Source organism: Tenrec ecaudatus, chromosome 7 (genome assembly GCF_050624435.1).
Source record: "Tenrec ecaudatus isolate mTenEca1 chromosome 7, mTenEca1.hap1, whole genome shotgun sequence".
Taxonomy (NCBI): domain Eukaryota; kingdom Metazoa; phylum Chordata; class Mammalia; order Afrosoricida; family Tenrecidae; genus Tenrec; species Tenrec ecaudatus.
In genome coordinates, this window is record NC_134536.1 from 108,672,639 (window position 1) to 108,692,862 (window position 20,224).

The 20,224-nt window shown below is 39.7% G+C and overlaps 1 pseudogene; it reads left to right on the top strand.

Annotated features, from left to right (window-relative positions):
- Positions 1-324: 324 nt before the first annotated feature.
- On the top strand, positions 325-3,152 carry LOC142452450 (protein SET-like; annotated as a pseudogene).
- The last annotated feature ends 17,072 nt before the right edge of the window (positions 3,153-20,224 follow it).

A 20,224-nucleotide genomic window follows, 5' to 3' on the forward strand; every position in this document is an offset into this window, starting at 1 on the left:
GATAGCAGGTATTATATTGACTTGGCTTATAGCGTGGCCCTGTTTAGCTGATATTCTAATAGGGATATTGAGTCTTTAGAAATTATCGCTATATGACTTTTATATTATCTTTTGAAATTCTTTTTCTTGACATTCTAAGAAACTAACAGCAAGTAACTTAAAATGAGGCAATTCGCAGTACAAAGTGAGACCCATATTTAACATTTACACAGTATAAATCAATTGAAGAAATAACCACAGACTAGTTCGTCACCATTCTTCCGCTGAGTTTTGCCAAAATCTTTGGTGAAGCATCTTTTTGGAAAATCTCTTTGGGGAAATGCCATGGGGCTGCATGTGACCTTCTTTGGCTACAAACTTAGAAGGAGGAACCAACTCCGACGCCAGGCCAAAATCAGTTTCCAAAAGGCCAAGATGAACCAGATCTCCACCCTCCAGCACCCTGTGCTCTATTCTGATGCCAACAGATCCTATTCCACCAGTGCCTACTTCTCTGTTGAGTTTGATAATGCATTTCAATAGCCAAGCAGAACTCACAGACAACACAAGAAGGAAGCAAGTAACCAACCAACCAAACAAACAAAACAAAAAAGCAGCTATGACAAACAAAACATAAGCAAATCTCAATCCAAAAGATAACAGCAAATATTAAAAATGCAAACAACTTAAAAATGGGTCAAAAAGAAGATCAAGTGATATGGTGTTGCCTTTTAATCTAACTATATAAGGTAGTTAGCTTATTGTGCCGACTTAGCTGATAAACACATGTGGGGTTAATTGAAGGGCAGAGGAATAAATGGCTCAGTGAGCCTTACCTTCCTAGTTCTTGGGTCTCTTGCTTTCTGATGGCCGGCCCAGGGTACAGCTGCCTCAGCCAGTTCTCTGCTTCAACTGGCAAGGCTCATTTCCTACAAGACATCCCTGAGGAGAAGCCACATGAACCTAACCTGATGCAGTCCTGGCTGCTGAAGCACTCATGTGGAGACCCCTGCCAGAGCTGAGATGCTTACACGTTCATGGATTCGGCTTTCCTCCTGCAATTGGGTCATAGTGTATGTTTTGTGAGATGGAGGAGGACTTTATGGATTGGTGTTGGACAGGTGGGTTAATGTTGGACTTGTGGGTTTGGGCAGCACTGGGTTGGGATGTTGTCTTGATGTGCACTTAACCTTTATATGAAACTCTCTCTTATACATGAGTTTCTGTGGATTTGTTTCTCTAAAGTAACCAACATGAATGCTCTGTATCTGCCAACATCAGCTGTACACTGCTCTCTATCTAATCGCAAGGCTAGCCACGTCCTTAGCTATGGTCACAAAGTTTCACTAAATGTTTCATCCATGTGGAGATCCTGCAGATGGATTTGGCCTTCTACTGTCATCCAGAGATTTCTGCAAACTGATTTTCAGAAGTTAAGTCTTGTTACCGTTCCTTTTTCCAGCTTTGTGTTTTATTATTTACAACCCTTGGTCCGCACAGGGTTGCTGTGTTGTTTTCATGTGGACTCAGATATGGCTGCTTAAAAAAAAATTTTTTTTCAAACATCAGCCCTTAGATCTGAGATTCTATTCTTTCGGATAGCTGGGCACCATCAGATTATTTCCTTACACTCTTCTGCTACAACCCCCATCTCTGAAGCGGTCTCTTCAAGGCAAATATTAAGTAAAGCCATGCTATAAGAACTAATTGTTCTTCGATTGGGATTATGATTAAGTGTGAGCCCCAAATTCATTAACATACATGTGGTTAATATGTCTCTGGTTCACTTTAGAGCTATCATTATCATTTATTATAGAGAACATTATAAATCATCCCTATCAGGCATAATGTAATTCTCTTGACGTTATCATTAAGTGAGCCAATACTGGATAATTTACAACACTGTTGGGGAAAGGCGATTACGCTTGTATAAGCCAGCTTTGCATACCACAATGCATCAATGGTTGAGTTGCATAGGTTAAAAGCTTAAATTACTGGACACTACATGAGCAATGACGATTAGGGATAGAGAAAACTTTCAATAACACTCAGTCACAAAGGCTAACCATAACTGCTAGACTAATACATGTCATAAAAAAGCAAAAAGACAATTCTCCAGGCGGTTTCCACCAGAGGCCAGCGGCTCTTTCGCGCGTCGCTCGGGCTCTGCTGGCAGACAGCAAGCAGCGTGGCCCCTAAACGCCAGCCTTTGAGCCTGCCACAAATGAAGAAACCTAAGGTGCAGGAGACCCCGCCCCCCTCCACCCCCCGAAGGAGGAAAAAGAACAGCAGGAAGCAATTGAACATATTGGTGAGGTACAAAATGAAATAGACAGACATAATGAGTAAGCCAGTGAGGAGATTTTGAAAGTAGAACAGAAATATAACAAACTCCGCCAACCATTCCTTCAGAAGAGGTCAGAATTGATCGGCAAAATCCCAAATTTTGGGGTAACAACATTTGTCAACCATCCGCAAGTGTCTGCATTGCTTGGGGAAGAGGATGAAGAGGCTCTGCATTATTTGACCAGAGTTGAAGTGACAGAATTTGAAGATAATAAATCAGGTTACAGAATAGATTTTTATTTTGATGAAAATCCTTACTTTGAAAATAAAGTTCTCTCCAAAGAATTTCATCTGAATGAGAGTGGTGACCCATCTTCAAAATCAACTGAAATCAAATGGAAATCTGGAAAGGACTTGACGAAACGTTCCAGTCAAACACAGAGCAAAGCTAGCAGGAAGGGACAGCATGACGAACCTGGGAGTGTCTTTACCTGGTTTACCGACCAGTCTGATGCAGGCGCCGATGAATTAGGAGAGCTCATCAAAGATGATATTTGGCCAAATCCATTACAGTACTATTTGGTTCCTGATATGGATGATGAGGAAGGTGAAGGAGAAGAAGATGATGACGACGATGAAGAAGAAGAAGGTTTAGAAGATATTGATGAAGAAGGGGATAAAGACGAAGGGGAAGAAGATGAAGATGATGATGAGGGAGAAGAAGGAGAGGAGGATGAAGGAGAGGATGACTAACAGAACACTGATGGATTCCAACCTTTTTAATTTTCTTCAGTCCCTGGGAACAAGTTGCAGTCTTTTTGTTTTTGTTTTCTTCCTCTTGTGCTCAGTCACCCTGTTCTTGAGGTCTCTTTTCTCTACACCATGGCTCTCAACTTATTTGGGGGTGGGGGAAATAATGCCTTGTGCAGAATACAGTGGAAAAGAATCTCTACCCCCTTGTGTTCAAATTAATTTTTGTCCCTTCCTGTCTCAACAAAAACTATGGAATCAACACACCACCGTGCTCTGTGGGAAAGCAAAACCCTCTGCTCCCTTGGCCCTTCTGGCAGCTGGAGGGTGCTCAGCCCCTGTGTAGTAGTGCCTAGAACTCTAGCTTCTTTCCTCCTTCCTCTGTACATGGGGCGCAGAGATTACACTGTGTCTCTATGTGAATATGGACAGTTAGCATTTACCAACATGTATCTGTCTACTTCTGTTGTTTAAAAAAAGAAAAAAACTTAAAAAAAGGGGGGGTTATAGAAGGTCAGCAAAGGGTGGGTTTGAGATGTTTGGATGGGTTAAGTGGGCATTTTGACAACATGGCTTCTCCTTTGGCATGTTTAATTGTGATGTTTAATGGACATTCTTGCAGTTTAAGATGACACTTTTAAAATAAAATTCTCTCCTAATGATGACGTGAGCCCTGCCACTCGATGGGAGAATCAGCAGAACCTGTAGGATCTTCTTTGGAATTGACATTCTCTATTGTAATTTTGTTCCTGTTTATTTTTAAATTTTCTTTTTGTTTCACTGGAAAGGAAAGATGCTCAGTTTTAAACGTTAAAAGTGTACAAGTTGCTTTATTACAATAACTCTAAATGTGTAAAAAAAAGCAAAACGACGAAGAAAAAAAGCAAAAAGAGCATTAAAATAGTAAATATTCATTGGGCCGCCTCAAAGCAAGAGATCCAAACTAAAGCCTCCAATTCCATGTTTGGGGTAAAAGTCACCCTGAGGCATTTCAGTATGTAAGTCATTGTTAGGAAAACCAGTAACAAACAGAAAACTGGTAATACTGTGGACACAAAAAGCAAAATTTCAAAATAAATTTTAAATGGTCTTTCTCCACAAAAAATCACAAAGAAATGTAGACTGAATATAACAACTTGCCTCATACTATAAAAACTAAAAAAGAAAGTCACTAATATTTCTGTTTATTTAATGTTATACTCCTGCAAAAGTATCTGCATTGTGAATGATCTGGGCAGAGAACTTTAGTAGAGATACAAGTTTTCCCAGTAACTTAATTGCAGAATAATCTGAATAAATGCTCTTTGGGCTTCAAAAGAAAGCTGACGATATCAGCTGAGTAAGAAAAGGGAAAGCATTTTAACATCATTTCAACGTTTATCATAATCATTTCTGCTCTCTTAGAGTCCACTACTCGTCTACTCATTTTTGAAATGGAATGACTTTTGTCAAGAGAAACGTCAATCACACAATTACCCAGTTCATTCTCACTTAAAATTTTGAGAAAATTACTTGAAGGATTTCCATCATTTTATTACCCCTAATCCTATGTCTTTAATATTTGAAATATGTTCATTTTAATAAATTTTGTTATTTGAAACATGTCAAAGAACATACATGATTTTCTGTTAAAATTAGAATTTCATTGGAGTATTAGAACAATCCTGATCAGATATCTATAGTGAGAAATCACTAAAACATTCTGACAGGAGGATGTTTTCAAAAAGTTTAAGCACAAAAAGATTATGATTCTGCAAGGAAATTTTCTGGTTGGTTGGTTGGACATTTACCCCCCTCCAAAAAAAAATGCTTGAACCATCATGGGGCACGTTTGAGATTCCCTTCTCCGATGTTTTGTTAATCAGAAAGCTTGACTCAATCATATTGTTACTCTATGGATATTTTCAGTCAAGCCTGATCGATAGGGTTCCTGGAAGCAAGCAGGAACAGGACGAGAGGAGAGGAATTTCCCCAAGGTCCTCGTTGCATTCTGATTATCTGGATCTTGAGAGCTTAGAAAGATCACCCAAATTGGAGCTCAACCTACAGGCTCAGAAGAAGCCTCTCCTCGTTCCAGGTATCTAGTTGTTCAGGGCTCCTTCATATCCTACCGACTCTGACCAAAGTTTCTATGGAAATTAGCTGATCACTATTATGAATGGGTTCTTCTGCATGGACTCATATTCCTTGTTTTAATCAAATAATTGCCTATTAATTGCTCTAGTGATAGGTAGCCTGCTACCATCTGTTCTGTCTCTCTCATAACGTAGCTTGAACGTCTGCGTCTGTGAACGTTGAAGGTGAGATGTTTAACAGCAGAGCCACGTTCATAAGAAATGTTGGCAGAGAGGGGCATGGGTCAATGTGATGAGCCACACAACTCTGTAAAGAATAACTTTCTTGGAAACATGATATTTTTTATAGTGAGTAGTGTTTCATTTTGAGTACTACAATGTGAAAAACATTCCTAAAACATTTAATTAATCCTGTAATGATTTTTATTCAAGAAAAGGAGAAATGGGCACAGGGGAATTTAGGCCCACATAGCTTACTGGTGGACTTGATTAAGTGCTTGTCTACTTCTTAGGTAGTTATCCAGGTATGACTAGTGGTTTTAGCAATTACACAAACTCCTCTTTGTTGTGCTAGCAGGTTTTCACAAGAGAGCTTAAAAAGGTATTATTGGAACTCCGTGCTATCGACAAATTAACTTGTTATATGAATCAAAGTAGCAGACAGATTGCAAATAGATATTTCAAGCTGGGAGATGCCTGCAAGTGGAAAAAGGCCCCAGAGAAACATGCCCACCTATTTCTGGACCTGCCTATTCTCAGGTTTTCATAATTTCTTTTGTGTAGAGAAAAGAATTTCTGATCATTGGTCCTATGCATACTTTAATTTTCAGAGAGGAGACAGGATTGTCTAAGAAACCAAATGTACATTGATTTATCATTTTAAAAACATGGAGGCATTGAAACACCTAAGGGCAATGGTTCTTGGTTGGATTTTAACTTTTTTTTTCAGTAGGGAATTTTGATCCCTAAATAAAGCTGAGGAGCACTGGTGGTGTAGTGAGTTATGAGTTAGACTGTCAACCACAAGGTCACCACTCAAATCATTCAGACTCTCTGGACTACAGTGAAAAGTTACCCTCGGGACCCCACAGTGGTGGTTCTGCTCTCTCTATGAGGCGGTTCTGAGTCAGAATGGACTCAGTGGAAGTGAGTTTGGGTTTTTGGTTTGAAATCGAAGTGCCTATCCATGAAGGCAGATCCTATTTCCAGTGTCATTTTCTGAAGACGGGGTAGTTGCCTTTTTTCGTTTCTTCAGAGTTATTACAGAAAGATAATGGCTCCTATTTAGCATGGTAAATGCTATGGTAAAAGACTGATGTTTCTTTAATGTGGTTACAAGGTCTTTGCATGAAAAGTTGACAATGCATGGGAATAACTGGCTATATAAGTAGCCAGTCAGTACATGGGTAAATCTTTATATTTTGGAGTTTAGTTTATGAAGTTTTTTGTTTTGGTTTTTCTGTAGCATTGACTCAAGAACGTTGAGTCAAATTGAAACGTGGCACCTAGGGATTTACTAATAATTCTTAAATTCACCACAACCTAACATGTGTGTCCTATTTAAAGGAAATATTGTTATGTACAATTTAATCATGTACAGAGTTATAGTTAAACATAATGAAGAGGTTCAGATTTGGGATGGCAAATGACCAAATTACCAGTACTGGCTACTGAGACATCAGAGACGGTCACAATGCAAAGTCAAAGACACTGAAGAAATGCTTCATAATGTAGAAATGCCAAGGGAAAATGCCGTAAATAACATATCATAAAGATAATGGCTGGGACAGAGTAAAATTTCTCCTTCAAGAATTTGCGTGAGAAAAGAGAATATTAAAACAAGTGTATAATAAAGTAGCTCCCTGATTAGCAGTATTCAAAATAAAATGATACAATTTTTCAGATTCCATTCTGTCTTGTAAGGTTGCTATGAATTTGAATTGACTTGATGGTGGTAAGTTTGGTTTGGTTTTGGTATATGATACATACTTTCAAAACTTTCTTGTGAATTAGGTAAAGGTTTACAGAGAAGTTTGTCAGTTTTACATTCCATCAGTCACACACATTTTGATACAGTTCATCCATCACAATATCATCAATGTATGATATGAACACTCAACCTACCTTTACTCTGTATTTCCTGGTCCATCCCTTCTTCTTCCCTAGAGGCGCCAGTGGTATAGTGGGTTACCTCAAGGTGAATGCTTTGAACTCACCGGCCAATGCTCAGAAGAAAGATGAGGTTTACTGCTTCTGTAAAGACTTCATTCTCAGAAACCCAGCGGGAGAGCTATACTCTGTCCATAAGGTGGGTATGGGTCAGAAGGGACTCAGTGAGTTTGGGTGGTTTTTGTTTTATTCCCTAGTCCCCTGTGCTTCTTCTTTGTATAAATATTGTCCTCCAGGTCTTAAATAGTTGATATTTTTCTAATATGGGGAATGTTATTCCCTCTTATTTCTGTAGCTAAAAGCATTGACATTGGTGCATCTGCATTTTCCTGACAACAATTTTAGAAGGAAGTAGTAGAACACTGACGAGTTCTATTTATATGGCAGTTCCAGAAGAGGTTAGAAATACTCTGTGCACGTTATGTTACAAATCCATGAGTTATGAGTCACTTTTTATTTTTATAGTATCATTTTATTGGGGACTTTTACAGCTCTTATAACAATCCATACATCAATTGATTCAAGAATATTTCTACATAGATTGCCATGATAATTTCCTAAACATTTACTTTCTATTTGAGCCCTTGATATCATTTCTTCTGCCCTACCCCTACCCTCATGACCCATGGATAAATTATAAATTATTATTATTTTCATATCTTATACCTACCGCTGTCTCCCTTCACCCACATTTTCTGTTGTTTGTCCCCCTCAAAGGGGGGGTAGGGTGTTGTATGTAGATCATTGTGATTGGTTCTCCATTCTTCCCTTCCTCCCCACACCTTCCCCCTATGCTCCTTGTATCGCAACTCCCATCTCTGTTCCTGAGGAGTTTGTCTGCCCTCGACTTCATGTGTGGTGAGCCTTTATCTCTACCTGTGCACATGTTCTGGTCTAGCCAGAACTGAAAGACAGGACTGAGGTCATGATAGTGGGGAAGGGGTGGGAAGGAAGCCTCAAAGAACCAGAGGAATGTTTTGTGCTGCACTTCACCCTAGTTGACGCATCCCTTCCTTGTGACCCTTCTGTGAGGGGATGTCCTATGTCTACAGATGGGTTTTGGTCACTGCTCCAACATGCCTCATTCTCAACAATATGCTTTTCTTGTTTTGTGTCTTTTGATGTCTGTACCTGATCCCATTGACGCCTCATGATTGCACAGGTTGATTTGCTTCTTCCATGTGGGTTTATTGCTTCTCTATAAATGGCCACTTGTTTAACTTTAAGCCTTTAAGACCCCAGGTGCTATCTATATCTTTTCATAGCTGAGTCCCCTCGGCTTTCCTCACCACAGTTGCTTATGCACGCACTTTCTCCTCAGTGAATGTGTCGGGAGAGTGAGCATCACAGAATGTCAGCTTGTTAGAACAATGTTCTTGTGATGCGGGAGGCCTGGAGCTTGGGTCCAAAGTCTGTCCACTTCCTTGGTGTGTTGCCAGATAAAAACATATACATAGGCCGATACCTCTATTTTTATGAATTAATATATTTACAAAAGTGCACACCTATGTTTATACCTCTATCCATAGCTTTGCTTTCTAGCTCTTTCCTCTGTTTCCTTTTACCTTCCTCCTGCCTCACCATCATGGTCACCTTTCTTCTGCCTCTTAGTACTTCCTCTCAGCTAGATTGCTGTTGCTCCAACACCACCAGGAGCTCTACATCCTGCTCATTGTTGCTTTTAATAAGCCATGTTTTAGACATATTTATAATCCATTTACAATTGTGGACTTTCCTTGTTGGAGCAAAGCAGCTGCCATTAGGACTTGAAGTTCAAGAACCACACTATTGTTGGTAGTAGAGGCATATTTAGTCTGATAGTGAGTACCAACTCATAGGACCAAGTTTCACACAGGTGTTACCAAGAAATAGAATTACATTGAACAGATCTTTAAGGTAAATTCCAATTTCCTTACTGGGTTTTCCAAATCAAGTCTTTCTCATAGGACCTATGAAGAATTCTGTGCATTAAAAAAAAATTTTTTTTAAAGCCCTACAATCCAGAATCTTCAAAGGCAGAAATCTTTTATTTTTTAAAGGATTTTTGATTAGTAACAAACAGTGTGAACTCTAGGGACATGTTGCCTGTGGTAGTCACCTGATATGGTGTCAATTTAAGGATTAAGAGTGTGGAGTCTAGGCTGTCGATATGGAGATAGCCAATGAGACTTCTGTGTGGGCGTGGCCTTCTGAGAATTCTGGGAAATCTGATACTTCCTCCTTGGGGACAGAAGACACTTCTCTCTCTCTTCCACTCCGTGGGAGATATTTTCAGAAGACAAACCACATGGATGCAAACGGACCTCTGAGACCAGGGAAGCCATGCAGAGACCCCTGCCAGTGCTGAGATGTTTCCAATGCTACTGGATCCAAAGATTTTCTATACACTGGCCTGTGATTTTCTAAATTTGGCGTCATTGCATGTGTTTCGTGAGTCTGAAGAGGACTTTATAAATTGGTATTGGACATATGGGCTAATATCGGACTTATGGACCTGATCTGGCCTGGGCTGGGATGTTTTCTCCATGTTCAATTGCTCTTGTATATAAATCTCTTTCTTATACACATAGGTGTGTCAATGGATTTGTTTCTCTAGTCTACCCAGACTAACACATTGCCCTTCCGGAGTTTACCCATAAATAGAAGTGAAATCATCGTCTTAGAGAGACATGTGCCCACCCTACTCAGGTTATGAACTTCCATAGACATTCCCTGAGCATCTCGAAGATTCGGTGAGTGTGGAACAATGCTATACTGCAGGTACACTTTGGCCTCCTGTTCTTCCCCAAAATGAAAGCTCGACAGTAGCTGAGGTGAGGCCTACTCTGAGGAATTTGTTTTTAATACGCATAACTAAGAAAGTGATAAAGCTTATAAGCATTATACAGAGTCCTAAAATTGCTTGGGAGACCAGATTGATGGTCACATGACTTGCCTAAAACCCCACTGACTAGTCTATGTTTCTCTTTTTGGAGCCTGTTCCTTTAAACAGATGGAATTCTTCACAATATTATAACAGTGAGGCAAAAACACAATTTTAATATGGCCTATATGCATAAAGAAAATAGGATGGGAAAGACTTACACACCCTCAAGGCTATGTATGACCTACGAAGATCCATGTCCCATCTGTTCCTTTTATACAGAGTTGATAGTGGTTTTGTTGCATGTTGCAAGAAATAAATAACCACTATAATGCCATTTATGTCCAATTTGGGAGTTTTTATTGAGCTGGCCGCCGATGGGAGGATTCAAGTCTCTCAAAGCGACAGTTAGGCGGGGGTTATTAAGACAAAAACCACAGCCATTTTGGCAAGCTGGGGGTGGGGGTGGGGTTGAGGGCTTTACATTCCTTTCAGCAAGCGGTTTACAGAAGCTATTAGATAAATATTAATCTTTGCTTAACTTTATGAGTCAGGGTAAAGTGGGGCAAGCTGACAAAGGGTACATTTCAGGAACAGGAGGTATTGACTCTGGTAACAATTCACTGCACAGCACATTTCAGTAAGAAAGCCGAGCACGGAGGAGAAAGAGGTTACATGCTTATGGGTGGGAGAGGGGTAGACAGCATTTAAAAAATCCTAAAATGGGGTCACACAGGACAAGCTTAGTAGAGGTCCTAACAGGGTGATCCTCAGAGCAAAGCCCGTGCCAAAGACGTTATGTCAGGACAGTCACAAGGAATCTTTGTTGCTCCATCAGGTCGGAAATGGGGAGGGCAAGGGAGCCGGCTCTCTCCTATTTGCAGATCTAGGTCTTGAGCAGGGACTTGCTGGGTCTGCCCTTATCCTCTGCGTATGCTCCTCCTCCAGCTGTCTATTACTTGTCTACCGTCCAGTCTACTCAAAGAATGTGATCCTCTCTCATCCTCCTTTCTGGAATGTTGCCTGCTCCTTCTGCCTTTCCAGGAGGTTGCTCAGGCTTGTTGTCCTTTCCTGTCGTTTTGGACTACCGCTTTGGCAGCGTGGTGGTGAGAAAGTGAATGTGGGAGAATCAAGATGGCCTTTGGACTGATTTTAAGGCTCAGGATGAAGCCAGGGCTCTGTGAGGGGTGTCTTTGCTTTTAGGCACTAACATACTACCCAGTGTGCTTGTGCAGGATGAAAGGGACCAATGATGGTGAAACGGGTGTGACTTGCCTGGAAAGTTACAATAGGGCTTTGGTTGCTTACTCAGTTCATTAACATTGGAACTGACCAGTCACTAGATTAGGGGGAAAGGGAGCTGAATCCACTGAATGCCTACGCTAAACGAAAATTAGCTGTCCGTGCTACAATAAAAGGGTTGCAAACAAATCAGTCACACTAATTATACACCTATGAGAAAATCCAACCTACACCCACACAATATTAGGCACCATCAATATGATGTCACCCAGGTGCACCTAAACTCAGCCAATAAGGTCAGCCAATGCCCTCAACCACGCCTCCCCAGGCAGGAGGGCTAACACCAGGGCCACAGGAAGACCGAGCCCCAGTTTCTTTCTTCTCCTGTCCACGTGCGTGCTACAAGTATGGCGGTTCACTTCCTCTCGCGGGCAAGTGACACACAGTGCTGTGTCAGGTGCTTTTCTTTATTTTCCAGATAAACTTTGCTCTCTGTTTTCTGATTTGTGGTCCATGATCCAACGAGACCAAGAGACCCTGGACACATTAGAGCAGTTGCTCCTCATTCAATATAATAATAGGATAATTATTTTTCAGAATATTTCTCATTTCCAGATATGATTAAATTTAGTTAATGGTTGTTTATTAATTAGCAAATAGGTAGATACTTTAAGGTCTGTGGAGTTTTTTTGTCATTAGGAAATTGTAGTTGAGAATGCAGGTAGAGGGCCTTCTTGAGTGGGAAACAATTTACATAGAACTTACTTAATATGACTGTATTAAAGGAACTTAATATTAATAATACCTTGAATACAAAGACTGAGCTGTACTTACTCTGGTCTAATACAGGATAATTTTTAAAATTAGTTTTATTAAACTCTAATCAACATATCATACAGTTCAATAGTTCAATAATATATTTTAAGAAGGGTGGTGAAATCATCACCATTCTCAACTTTGTGACATATTTTTTCTTCTTGTACCCATTGTTGTTCACATCCCATGTTCCCTCCCCTCCCCTTTCATAACCTCAGGAAATTACAGGAGAAATTTGTATATAGGAATATTATAGCAGAGAGAATATTAGGCTGTTCTCTGAACAGAGCATTTCATTGTCTAAACTTATCTTACTGGTTTTTGTATTCCTAAGATTTCTATAAGTTGCAGTATATGTTTTTTCATTTTGGGAATGAAAATCAGGACTGATATACCTATAGTGTCATCAAGTGGAATGATGGTTTGGGAGGGTCGGGGCTGCAGAGGTGGTGGCAGGGTGAAGGGGTAATAATGTCAGGGGGTCCATATAGCAAAAGAATATTTGGAAACTGTGCAAATGTACAAGTCTGGTGGATGTGATGGAATTATGGAATGATTTGATATATGTATTAGTCCCAATTAATTTTTTAAAAGGAATAAAGTATCTAAGCTTAATGATGAAATAAGCAAACCAAATTTACTGCCATCAAATTAATACTGATTTAAAATGACCTCAATTTACTTAGTTCTCATGTTATAATATTTGGCTTTGTCTTCTTGAGCTCTCCTTTGAAATATTTTATTCAGTGCCTCGACTTCAACTTTTCTTCCACTTGCTTTAGTTACTCTACAACTAAGAGCTGGATTCTGTCTTCTTTTATGTACACACTGATCTTTTGTTTCCATCCTGTCTTTTCAAAGACTTTTCGTTTTCTTCATGAATGATGATCTTGATGTCGTTCCACAGTTCACCAGACCTTTTGTCACTAGTGTCCAATGTTTCAAATGTGTCCTTGAGATGTCCTCAACATTCAGGTGGGATAGACTAGAGGTCATACTTTGGCTCTTGAGCACTGTTTAAATTTTCTTTAGTTTTATCTTGGACTTATATATGAGCAATGGATGGTCTATTCCACAGTTGGCCCTGGTCTGGTTTTAGCTGCTGATATTGAGCTTCTCCATCGTGGCTTGCACAGATGTAGTTTATTTGATTTCTATGTATTCCATCTAGGGAATTGGAATTCCATGTGTCACTTTTGTGTTGTTATAAAAAGGTGTTTTCTATGAACAAGCCATTGTTTTAGCAAATTCTACCATGTGAGCTCCAGCTTAAGTTCTATAACTTAATTCATATTTTTCAGCTATTTTTCTTTAACTTTGTTTCCACCTTTTGCATTCCAATCACCAAGGACTATCAATGTCTCTTGATTGCATGTTTGATAAATTTCTGACTGAATTCAGTGGTAGAATTCTTCAATTTCTTCATCACTAGGTTTAGTGGTTGGTGAATAAATTTGAATAATAATTGAATTGATTGAATTTCCCTGAAGGCAGATAGATATAATCCTGTCACAGACAGCTTTGTATTGCAGGATGGATTTAGCAATGAATGCATTGTCAATGAATAGATTGTCATTCCTTTCTGACGATGAATGCATTGTCATTTATCTTAGTGAGTTATTTCAGGCATAGTAATTCAAATGAATTTCTGATTCAAAGTGGCCAATACTAGCCAATTTCAGCCCAGGATTTCAATCTTCATGTGTTTCATTTCACTTATGATCACTTCCTATTTTCCTTAATCCATAACTCCTACAGGTCAAGTTCTGATAGTTAAAACTTTGTCACTATTGTTCTCTACATGTAGTGGTGTCTCACCAGCAAATGATGATCCCGAGGGATTCAATCCCACAGGCTTTGTCCTACTCATGTCTCCATGGTCAACTGCCCTCCAAGCAATCAGCTCCTCTTCAGTAATATTGCTAGTGCCTTGGGACATGAGGGTGCATCTGGCAGCAGTATATCTGACTAAGTTCTGCTTCCTTTGTTTGGGCTTTCAGTATTTGCCAATTCTTCCAAGTTATGACTAGGGCTTGCAGTAGTTTCATAATCTAAAGTGGGTAGGCAAGCCCTTCTTCATTTTCTGTTCTTAACTGTCTGAAGAGGAGATAAATATTGTAAGGAAATGTGCAAGAACCTAGAATTAGAAAACTAAAGGGGAAGAAAACACTCAACATAGCTGCAACTGAAACACTCAAGAAAAAACTCAAGCGTAGAGTTGCAATTGAAAGATTCTACAGACCAAACATTGACTGATGCAGGAAGCAACGAACTAGTCAATATTCCAATGATGCTGAAGGAAGAAGTTTAAACTGCACAGATTGCAATAGCCAAAAACAAAACTCCAGGAATTGATGGAATACCCATTGGAATGTTTGAGCAAGCTGAAGAAACACTAGAACTCTTTCTTCAATGGAAGGATATTTGGAAGACAGCAATTTGGCCAACTGACTGGAAGAGATCCATATTGTGCCCATTCCAAAGAAAGATGACCCAACAGAAAGTTCAAACTATAGAACAATATCATTGATAGTACATGTAAGTGAAATTTTGCTTAAGATTATTTGGAAATGTTACAACAATACATTGACAGGGAGCTTCCAGAAGTTCACATTGGGTTCAGAAGTGGAAATGGAACAAGGAATAATTGTTGCTGATGTCAGATGGAACTTAGCCCAAAGTAGGCAATACCAAGAGATTTTTACTTGTGTTTCATTAACTAGTCAAAGACATTTGATTGGTTGGACCATAGTAAACTGTGGATAACCTTGAGAATAATGGGATTTCCAGAACACTTCATTGTGCTTATGAGGAACTTGTACATAGATCAAGAGGAAATTGTGCAAACAGAACAAGGGAACACAGTATGGTTTAATGTCAGGAAAGGCTGTCTACTTTCACCATATTTTTCAATTTGTATGGTGAGCAAATTATCAGAACAGCTGGCTTATATGAAGAAGAATGGAGGATCAAGAGTGGAGGAAGGCTGATTAGCAACCTGTGGTACAGAGATGAGACAACCTTGCTTGCTGAAAATGAGGAGGACTTGAAGCACTTGCTGATGAAGTTCAGGGATTGTAGGCTTTAGTATGGAGTACAATTGACCTTAAAGAAGACCAAAATTCTCATCACTGGACCATATGTAACATCATGATAAATGGAGAAGAGGTTAAAGTTGTCAAGGATTTTGTCTTGTTTGTATCCACAACCAGTGCTAATGAAAACAGCAGTCACGAGGTCAAGAGACATGCTGCCTTAGGAAACTATGCTGCACAAGACCTCTGTAGAGTACTGAAGATCAAAGCTATAACTTTGAAGACTAAGGTCTGCCTGACCCAAGCCCTTACATTCTCTATCGCATCATATCCATGTGAAAGTTGGATGCTGAATAAAGAAGGCTTTAGAAGAATCGATGCATTTGAATTGCGGCCTTGGAGAACAATGTTGAAAGTACCACGGACTCCTAAAAGGACAAACTGATCTGTGTTGGAAGAAGTAAGGCTGGAGTGCTCCTTAGAGACAAGGATGGCAAGAATTTGTATTACATATTTTGGACATTTTCAGGAGAGACCAGTTCCTGGAGAAGGACATCAGGCCTGGTAAAATGGAGGAATGACACACAAGAGGAAGGCCCTCACAAGATGGATTGACACAGCAGCTCCATCAATGGGTTCAGGCACAGGAAAATTGTGAGGATGGCACAGGATCTACAGTGTTTTGTTCTCTTGCGCATCGGGTTGTTATGGTTTGCTGCTGACTCACTGGTACCTAACAATAAAGACAGTTTCAATGTGGACATAGGTAAATATGATTTCTGTCTTTAAAGATGCAGGGAAATTTCCATGTGCACATTATATTATTAGAAAATATACTTTAATTGTCAGTAATATTTTTCAATATGTAAAAAGTAAATTTGAAAAGTACCTTGACATTCCCTACATTAATTCTACTGAATTACAAGAATTATAACTGGGATATCTGTTAATTTAGTCAATAATATTTTAATTTGTATAAAATCATCCTCATATTTCAGTTTGCAAAATGTAAGGGACAATGTAGATGAATCTGTAGATCAATTAGTCCAACCACACAACTAGTACATAGAAATCTGAATATGAAGAAAATTAAGAACTGGAATATAAAGACAAAGAGGAAATTAACAAAGAGAGGGGAAAAGATGTAACTCATAAAGTTACCTAAATTGGTAAGTTTAAAATTATTAATAAAAACAAACTGTTCTTATGAAAAATTCTCCTATATTTTTATCAGAAAAAAATCTTGAAGCATATTTTAACAAAGTACCTGTCAGTTTTCTTCATTTCTTTCTTCCAGTGAGTATGCACTTTAGGGTACACAGGGAATTCATGTTGGTTTGAAGAGAACTTTCACTTAATTTATGGAAACTTCTGTTACAATGGAACCACCTGCCACAATATTTGCCACAGTGAAGGTCACTATCAATTTGAATATGTGTGGCAAATAAGATTCACAGGTATTATTTTTATTTTTAAAAAATTAATATAACTGAAGCACTTCAAAATTGTCTTTATTTTACTACAGAAGGTAAAATAAAGATGAAATGAATAGTCTTAGACATCCTTGGTTCCTTTAAAGGACATATGTTTGGCCTATTATATCCTAGGAATTATGTTGGTGCATGATATAGAAGGGTGCAGAAAATTAGAGCTATTTTTAGTTTCATGAATCTGTTTATTATGTCTGTGGCAGGGGAAATAGAAATATAACAATGTATTGAAATATAATATATAATATAATTGTATTATATGCTGTAATTATATATTTTATAATAGCATATATAAAATATGTATTTACTAATTAAAACAAAGTGTGGGCTGTGGGTTCGAGTAAAAGGAGACTACTACACTATCCAATGAGAATTAAGTGAAGTCTTTATTGTTTATTAGGCTGCCCAGACTGCAGGGGGCGTGTTCAAAGGACCTGGCCACCACACTTGCAGTGCCCGTCTTCCCTGCCCAAGCCTCTTTTATATTATTTGAGGAGGGCAGAATACAGAAAACAGAAAGAAAAGCAAGTTAAAATGTATATATCACTAAGTAAGCAGTATTGACAGAAGTAAAACAAAGGTACATGTAGGTAAAGTTTCAGGTGCCTTGCTTTATGGTCCCATACCTAGATATTTTCTCCAGCTTGTCCTCCTGGCAGGGTTGGAAAATGAGCATTCCTTTCCAGGGAGGAAAACTTCTCTGGATAATGAGAGAGGGGTAATTTAAATAAGAATTACCCTAAGGGCACTTACAAACCTGCCTTCCATTGTGATCTTGACTGATTACCTCAGGCCTAGGAGGGGTGAAGGGGAGGACACTCTCCAGGAAAAGTGTTCTCTTGACACTCCTGCCCGCCTCAGTGTGACCATATGAGCTTGCCTACTTCAGTCCTTCAGCAACATTCTCAACAAAGACTTAAACACATGGTTTTTTTTAGGAAAAGTCAGTAGATGTAAGAACGCATAATTGGAAGAGCAAGTAGGGTGTTCAATAAAGGTTTAAATGGGAACCGATTCTTGAAGTGTGGAGAGTGAGGCCATGCAAGAGAACCTCGAAAATAGAGGTTATTATACAAGAGGAGATTACACAAGAGGGAATGTTCAAAACTGCTACTACAAATACAGAAAATTCACTGGTAACTATTTTGAAACATGAAGCTTGAGCTTCCTAACATATGCTCTATTTGGTCTAGCACTTGTCACAGCAGAACTTCCATCTCTAGAGCCCATCCCTGAAAAAGTCTGCCCTCTTCCATTTAGACGTATGAAAAATGGTTATTTGGGCATCCTTAAGGTACTCAACTTGTCTTTCTTTGAAATGTTCTTTGAGTTTAGGGAATTAAAAAAAAGTCTAAGGGAAAGATGAGGTCTGTGGGATGGATGGGGTGAGGTTTCACAGTGAAGTCCTCATAGGACAGTCTTTGAAGAACGTGTGGCTCTTGAAAAAGAAAATAGTGGTGATCCTGTGTTGGGAAAACATAATTTTTTAATCGTTTTACTAAGGACTCATACAACTCTTATCACAATCCATACATGCATCAATTGTGTAAAGCACATTTGTACATTCATTCCCCTCATCATTCTCAAAACATCTGCTCTCCACTCAAGCCCCTGGCATCAGCTCCTTATTTTTCCCCTCCCTCCTCGCTCCCCCCTCCCTCATGAACCCTAAATAATTTACAAATTACTATTTTGTCATATCTTCCACTGTCCGATGTCTCCCTTCACCCACTTATCTGTTGTCCGTCCCCCAGGGAGGACGTTATATGTAGATCCTTGCAATCGGTTTCCCCTTTCCATCCCACCCTCCTCCACCTTCCCAGTATCACCACGTACACCACTGGTCCCAAAGGGATCATCTGCCCTGGATTCCCTGTGTTTCCAGTTCCTCTCTGTACCAGTTTACATCCTCAAATTCAGCCAGATTTGTAAGGTAGAATTGGGAACATGATAGTGGGGCGGAGGAAGCATTTAGGAACTAGAGGAAAGTTGTATGATTCTTTGTTGCTACATCACACCCTGATTGGCTCATTTCCTCCCTGAGACCCTTCCTTAAGGGGATGTCCAGTGGCCTACAAATGGGCTTCGGGTCTCCAGTCCACACTTCCCACCTCATTCACAATGATATGATTTTTTGTTCTGATGATGTCTGATACCTGATTCCTTGGACACCTCATGATCACACAGGCTGGTGTGCTTCTTCTATGTGGGCTTTGTTGCTTCTGAGCTAGATGGCCACTTGTTTACCTTCAAGCCTTTAAGACCCCAGATGCTATATCTTTTGATAGCCAGGCACTATCAGCTTTCTTCACCACATTTGCTTATGCACCCACTTTGTCTTCAGGGATTATGTCAGGAAAGTGAGCATCATGGAATACCAGTTTAATAGAACAAAGTATTCTTGCATTGAGGGATTACTTGAGTGGAGGCCCAAAGTCCATCTGGTATCTTAATACTAAACCTATACATATATGAACATGGATCTATTTCCTCATCCTCATATATAGATATATTTGCATATGTACATGTATTTATTTATACCTCTATAAATCCATTTGCCTCCTAGCTCTTTCCTCTATTTCCTTTGACTTTCCTCTTGTCCCACTATCATGCTGTCTTCATTAGGGTTTCAGTAATTCCTCTTGGTTACATTACCCTTGATCATGCCCTACCAGACCTCCCATACCCTTCTCACCACCAATTTTGATCACTTGTTGTTCCCTTCTCCCTGGGTTTGTTAATACCACTACCTTTCCCCCCACTTCCTCCTCTCCCATGTTCCCCTAGAACTGCCGGTCTTGTTGTTTTTCCTCCAGATTGTTCTTCCAGCCTATCTTATTTAGACAGACCTGCGGAGATAATAACATGCACAAAAACAAGACAAAGCAAAACCAAGCAACAATATACAACAAAATAACAACAACAAACCTATGGCAAAAAACAAAAGAAAACTCAACAAGAAAGAAAAGCTTGTAGTTAGTTCAAGGACTGTTTGTTGGCCTTTAGGAGTGTTTTCCAGTCTAGTTTGTTGGGGCACCAAGCCCTGGCACCAAAGTCCACCTTCAGCACTCCCTAGGGACCTCGCTGCTCCGTTCCCTTGCTCTTCTGTTGTACCCCCTTAGTGTTTTGCCTCAGTGTGGCATGATCAGATCGGGCTCAATTCCCACACTGTGTCTCCACTGTTGTCCCCTGTAGGGCTATGGATCACTGAGGGTTGTCGTGTCTCATAGTGGGGCCAGCCATGTGGTCTTCTCTGTGGACTGACTGCTCTGAGTAGGACCATTGTCCTCAAGGCCGATGGGCCAGGATGTGCTCCACTTTCTCCTCCTCCCCCTTCATCTTTGCCCATGTGCTCTCATCAGATATGTCCCTCTCCCAGAGCTGCAAATTCAGTGCCATCCTCTGAAATAAATTATTCTAGGGGAAGGGGAGGGGTTCACGTAGTAGTTGGGATTGGGGCGGGCCCCTCACACCTCTCCACTGGTTCCCTACTCCATGCTGGCATATTGAATTCACATC